This window comes from Capsicum annuum, unplaced genomic scaffold (assembly GCF_002878395.1).
Source record: "Capsicum annuum cultivar UCD-10X-F1 unplaced genomic scaffold, UCD10Xv1.1 ctg2654, whole genome shotgun sequence".
NCBI lineage: Eukaryota > Viridiplantae > Streptophyta > Magnoliopsida > Solanales > Solanaceae > Capsicum > Capsicum annuum.
In genome coordinates, this window is record NW_025832829.1 from 180,724 (window position 1) to 187,658 (window position 6,935).

The 6,935-nt window shown below is 36.6% G+C and overlaps 1 pseudogene; it reads right to left on the reverse strand.

Annotated features, from left to right (window-relative positions):
* Positions 1-874: 874 nt before the first annotated feature.
* Positions 875-1,857, reverse strand: LOC107865512 (annotated as a pseudogene).
* Positions 1,858-6,935: the final 5,078 nt, after the last annotated feature.

A 6,935-nucleotide genomic window follows, 5' to 3' on the forward strand; every position in this document is an offset into this window, starting at 1 on the left:
GGGGAGGGGTCTCGCCTTTTACAGCTACTTAAAAAGGCACATGACCCTTAATCCTAACCTCATACAATAACCTACAACAATGCATGACAATTCACTCCATCCCATTTTGGTTGGGATAACACCCGCTGCTAAAACGAAGGACAGCATAATAGCCTTGAGAAAAGGTCCATTAGCCGGAATAGGAAATTCAAATAAAGGCTTTTCACTAATAGCATTGTTTACAGGTTGGGTAACATTTCCAGTTTAGAGAAATTCGACAACTTGAAAACCGGTATAGTTTTGAACAAAGAACTATCGAGGGTTCGAATCCCTCTCTTTCTTTTTTTGCTAATTAAATAGATTTTTCTTATTTAGTGGTTTTTCCCAAGCTGTTATCCGAAAAAAAGGGAATGGCTCAGGTATCTCACCTAGCCAAACCAGAAAAATACATTTGATATAAAGTTGCGTAAAGACCAGTGAAATTATTAAGAATTTGAACAATACAAAGCACAGAAGAATGAAAACCACAAATGCAACAACAGTAACAAGTACAAACATAAAAGTGCAAGATAAACCATACAAGCTCGACCACAAAAAGGAGAAAATAGCCTTAATCTCTATTATTTCTGATTAAGAACAATATATTTTCTCCTTTCCTTACGCTTCTTGATGACGTGCAGCACCAACTTACACTCTTTTTCTCATTAAACATGAACCATATACTATACCATGACCAATGTTTAGGAAAAAATGTTGTTAAAGGTTTCAATCTGGAAAATGGATAGTAACATAGCCAAGGATGAATTATCGATTATCCATTTCTGTGCACCAATAAGAATGCATTTGCAATGCATCCTGTGTTGGCACCGCCACCATGGATAACATAAGCATGCTGTCAGGTTTCAATATGCATAAAGTTTTCAGCTTCCTTCATGTTAGCACCTATGTGAAAAAGGAAGCCAGAGACTCTGAACTCTGGTTGTTGGAACATGTGATCGCCATTGAAGATGCTTGTCACATCAAAACTAAATTGGGTGAAATTCCCCCAACTACCACTCTCTGAGTGCTGAACTATGTAACTAGATATGTTGTCACCTACCCAACAATTAAAGATATTTCTATCACTATTTGGAGATGAAGGCTTGGATTGTTGTATATTCTTTTTGTCCCAAAAACACCCTCCAGAACCCCTGGCTCTCTTTATTTTGTGACGATGTCGAGACTTGTAAAGATATGGCTTTCTGCTTTTGACAAGATTATTTTAAACCTAACACGTGGCACAGACTTGTCGCCTTTTAAGGATAGTACTGTATTATTTTGCATTTACATAAATAGGAAAATCTCTGCTTATTTAAGAGAAAGTACGACTCTTGTGGATATGACACCCACCATTTAAGGATAAATGATGGCATTTGATCCATAAGTAGCTACGAGACTTCAAAAGTAAGTGTCAGCCCAAGGCTAGGATAGGCAAGCCGTTGGATGATCATGATTCACTTGTGGCTGAGGAAGAGTGTTGGTGGCACTTTCTCCTGATAGGGATGCCTTTGTTCCACTCTCTACTTGCATATCTAAAATTCCACACCAATCTGGATGAGCTGTAAAATTTCATAGGACGATCTTTCTTTTTCCCATTGTGGCCTCCACATGATTAGATTGACCAGTTGACAGAGTAGAAGTTAAATCCTGATCTTGGAACTCGGATTCTAATTTCCTGATATCAGAGTGATATTTTAATACAGATTCCACTCCAGTGGTCTTAGAGGGAGCATGTTCTAGTTGGTCACTGGAGTTCCACAAAGATAAGCAACTCACAAATAAAGGAGCAAAAGATTGACCTTCTTATCCATGGCCACCTTTCTTCGAGAAACTTAGCATCCCCTTTGAAACCGGTACTCTAGAAGCTTTAGACCAAATATACAGAAAACCTTAATGTTACTGTAATAAATTAAAGCTCTCTACACTGGAGTTACCTTTTGCTTTGGGTAATGAATGACTTCAGAAACATCTGGTGAGCTTTGGCTCTTGTGCTATTTTTTCTCATCGAAAAACTACTACTATATTACCTATGGAGTACTATATACTAGTATTTCCTTTGCTTTCCCCAATTCTTATATACAAAGTTGTCCAGAAAATAGAAAAGGAAAAAAAAAGACCATCCCTTCAGTCATCACATGTAATACAAACCCTCTCTTCCCTCACCACATCCACCTTCTTTTGTTTTCTTATGGGCATTCTTGATTTTTGATCAGCCACCTAACCTAATTATTATTACCATTTATGACTTTGAAGTAGGACTTTGGAATGATGCTACTCCTTTTCTTTTATATATATAAGTGATTAATCTTTGTGATTCAATCGATTTGATTCTCATTCGCACCCTTGGCGAACTCTCTTTAAGGACAGAAGCCCATCCAAACCTCGTTCTTTTGTATTATTTGTTGGAATAGATAATACATATATGATCAGGTGTATATGTAGGTAAGAACTACTTAGAGTTGGACACAAAAGGCCTAATTCAAATTGAAATGGTACAAAAGGTATCTCTATCATAGTATGGTATAATGAATTCATTGTATGGTACTTTTGTTGTACCATACTATGATAGTGATAATGAAAGGTATCTCTAACATGATAATGTGGCCTAAAAGTACCATACTCGATGGATGGATTATTACTTTCAGGCCACATTATCATGTTAGAGATAAGTTGTATAAGTACTTATAAGCACGTGGGAATGTATCTCTTTTATACCAATGCTCCACATAATTTTTTGATTCATGCCCAATGTGATACAAGGAATAAACTACATGTTTGCAAGGTATACCCCTCAATTTCCACAACCTGCAGGTACATGTTTTCTTAACCAAATAAACTATATGCCTAAAGTCTCTCTCTTGAATCTCGAATCCAGTGTCATGATTCCAATTCACCTTTAGCTTCCTACTAATATCTTTATTATCTTCTAAAATTAGCCTTGCCATGGGTGAAATATCACTGATCCAAGTATAAGTAAATTTGATCATATCTCCATGCCTATCCATTATTTTATACCTAATATCTGCAAGCATACTAATCACACACTTATGTCTAGGACCTGTAGATACCTAATTTTGTCCTCCTTAAAGTCCGATTTTATCCATTTTTAGCTCACCTCACCACGTACCCTCACCCATGTGATAATCCCTCCCCAAAAGGACAAAAATAATAAACTTCTAACAACTTTTGACACATCACTACCCCACCCCACACCCTACCTCTACCCTACCTACCCTACCCCTATCACCTTTTATTTTATTTTTTAACCAATTCATAAAACAATAAAAAATATAAAAGGACCTCACTTTTTGTCCACTCAGAGGAAGATATACATCATTACATTCCAAAAGAGAGGGTCCCACGGGATGGACCACTTGTTTTCTCTTCTCCACAATAATATTTCACTCACCATATATACATATCACATTCTCACTCACAAGGGGATTCTTCTTCTTTTTGGATATCACGATACTATACATACACCCACAGACCTAGAAAAACATATCAAAAGCACACGCCATCATTTCTCCATAATACATATACGAGACACACAGAAAGAGAAAGAAGGAGTAAAAGATTGTGAGGAAAAACAAACCAGGAAAAGCTTGGAAAAAAAACAAAAAAAAACAAAAAATAGGCTGAAAAGGGAGAGGGGACGGTTGGAATAGCATTCTCGCAGATTGATATGAAGGTCTTTCTTTGGTTGTAACTTGGATTTTGGGTAGGGTTAGGAAGAAAGGATGGCATGGGTACCAAATGACACTTGAAGTGGGGTGGGTCTTACAACTTTTGAAATCGACTCAAACAATGAGGATTAACTCATGCCCCAGTTTCTTTTTGACTGAGTAATTCTAAATTATTTATTTGGTTGGACCGAGCCCAGAGTAGGGCAGCCTACGTATCTCACCCCTGAGAGAGGAGAATCAGGTCACGCGTAGTTCTGACAACTCATTCTTTTTTTGCTTGATTCTGACTTATTCTTCTTCTTCTTTTTTTTGACTCTTTTTTTCTTTGTGATTTTTCTGACTCTAATTTCTTGACACTCTTTTCTTCCTTCATGGACACATTTTTCTCTCTTTCCTTTTTTTTTAAACTTTTTGGCTCTATTCTCTTGCTTGATACTTTTCTTTTAAGCTTTGCTGGCTTTATCTTGATTCCAAAAGAGGGGTATGAAAGAAAATAACACTAAGGCTCAAAAGGGGTAAACAAAGGATGACATAATGTTTGGATAGCAGAATAAAATGCCTTTGTCATATCAATCCTTTTAAATACTAGTACATAACATGCAATGTGAAAGTGCACGATCAACATCACTTATGACATGTTTTACAACACTAACTTGCCCCGAGCATGTGTGTCACCTCTTTTTTTATACTTTTCAAACATACAACTCTACATTTGTTGTACATCCCTCACTTTGAATGACTCATATTTTCATGGAGTTGTTTTTCTTTCTGTTCCTCTTGATAGGATAACGCAGACACTGTTTGACCTAATTGAGACATATCTTTCAATTGATGACCAAGTTATTCTTGTGATTCTCAAAATAAATGGCCTTAATTTTCAAAGAAGGCTTGAACTTGTCACCAAATGTCTCAGCACTCTACTATTTTCTCAGATGTTTCTCCTAACTTTAGCGCTCTGATCTAATGTTTCATGGTTAAATTGGATTTTAAGATCTGGCTAAAAATTCCGCAAGCATGTCATATCACTAGAGTCAACACAAAATGTACTGTATAAGAAAACAAACAAACAAACAACGCATATTTAAAACACAAAGGAAAGGGGATAATTCATTTAGTTGAAATAAAAGATAGAAGGGTTTGAACCTAAATGACAAAAAGATAAAACAAGATAGATCCCGAACTACAACCCTGAAATAATTCAAAAAATAGAAAAGAAAATAAAACAAACTACCATACCTACTCCTAGTAGGGAGAGGGGTGACTTCTTAATTGCTCAGCCTGACAACTTAGCCACTGGTTTGCATATCAACCTGACTAGAGCTTCCCTCACTGTCAATGTTCTGCACCATAATTGATCCATCTTCAATCATCTTTTCAATTTCTCTTTTCAAATCTCAACAATCTTCAATATTATGACCCTGAGCATTAGAACGATACGTACATCATACATTAGGATCAAAATTTCTTGAACGCCGATTAAGAGTGCACCAAGGAGAGGAGTGATAATGCCCTATTGTACCAATCTCTGAAATAAATTAGCATACGAATCTCCAATTAGTGTGAAGATATCTCTCGACTTCTGCCTCATTTCATCGTTTGGCTTGGATCAAAAATCAGGCTTAGAAGGGTTTTGGTATATTCGTGGAGTTAAAGGATGACTCTGAGGAGTCGGTATGTTCCATGTGGGTAAGATGGGGGTTGAACATATGGTTGTGCGTTATATACTAGATATAGAGGTGGAGGAGCAGAGTATAATGAATTTTGGGAGTGATTATGTGGAGCTTGGGCATGAACTTGGGTTTAAGCCTAAGAGTGACGACAACAGGGTCTTCTTGACCGTGCTCGCCGTCTAACTACAATAGAAGATGTATCTTCCTCATTCTTTTTCCCTCCATTTCCCTTAATTGATTGCAATATTGTCCCACATGTTTCACGGATTCCTCATGCCCATCTTGCTCCTCAAATTTTGACATCTCAAAGATTGGAGGAAGGTTAGCACTTGAAGGCATTCCCCAGTCTTTGTATGAAACATCTTCTTTACCCGCAGGTCCTAGAGAATTTTTCATAGCATTTACTACACTCTTTATTTTTTCAACCATTTTGTTCGACTTTTCTGGCACACTGGACTTCTTGTTAAGAAATTTTGGTGGTCCAATTAACTTAAAAGTAGGCTCAGGAGTATAACAATAATCACCAAGAGTATTGAATATAGGTTTTCTAGCAGCATGGGTATGCACAACCATTGGGAGAGCCAGTGTGGAAGTCCTAGTAGAGGATTGAGCAACAAGATCATAGACGACATGTGGTCTTGTGAATATAGCAGGTTTATGATGAGGAGCTAGAGGAAAAGTGGTGGAAGTGTTGAGATGTTTTTGGCTTAGAATGAATTCTGAGTCATGTTGTGGTGCATCAACAACAGTAGAAAACTGACTTTGAGATTTTGGTGGAAAACTCGAGGTATTTGTAGGATAAATAGTGGGGAATGGAGGAGGAGGCAACCCACTGGCCCAAGCTCGATGCATTTCTGTCATTTGTTTTCTTAGCCTCCTAATCTCTTGCTTCAAACTCTCATTTTCTTGATTCTTTGTTTGATCCATGATGTCACTCTCTATATCTTTGTTGGACACAACTAACCCCTTGAATTTGGTATGATGTGAAGGACCAGCCAGAATTCCACAAACCAACCACCTTAAACTGACTCAACAAAAAATAACAAATGTGTTAGAGTTCAACACTTTTTCAAAATCTCTTTTTTCTTCCTTTTTTTTTAAAAAAGATCACCGAACCCAAGAAGGGCGCCTACGTATCTCACCCTCAAAAGCGGAGAATCAGGTGTGCGTAGTTCGTGAAGTCTTGCCAAAATGGCCAATTGATTCTTTTTCCTTTCTTTTTTTCTTTTTCTTGAAACTTTAAGAAAAAAAAGAAAATAACAATTTGTCAAAAGAATTGACGAAAATGTTTTTGCATTTTTCAGGTTTAAACTCCCTATACGAAATGGAATCTATGATTACCAAAGAAAAATCTTTTGGGATTTTCGATTTTGAATTTCATAGGAAAATGAAGCTTGAAACTATTAAAGAAAAACCTTTTTGTATTTTTCTTTTAGATACGTATATGACACCTACTTTAGATGAATAGTGAACAGAATCTTTTTGAATTTTTCAAATTCCTGTACAAAATGAAATCTATAATTACCGAAGAAAATATTTTTGGATTTTCGATTTTGAATTT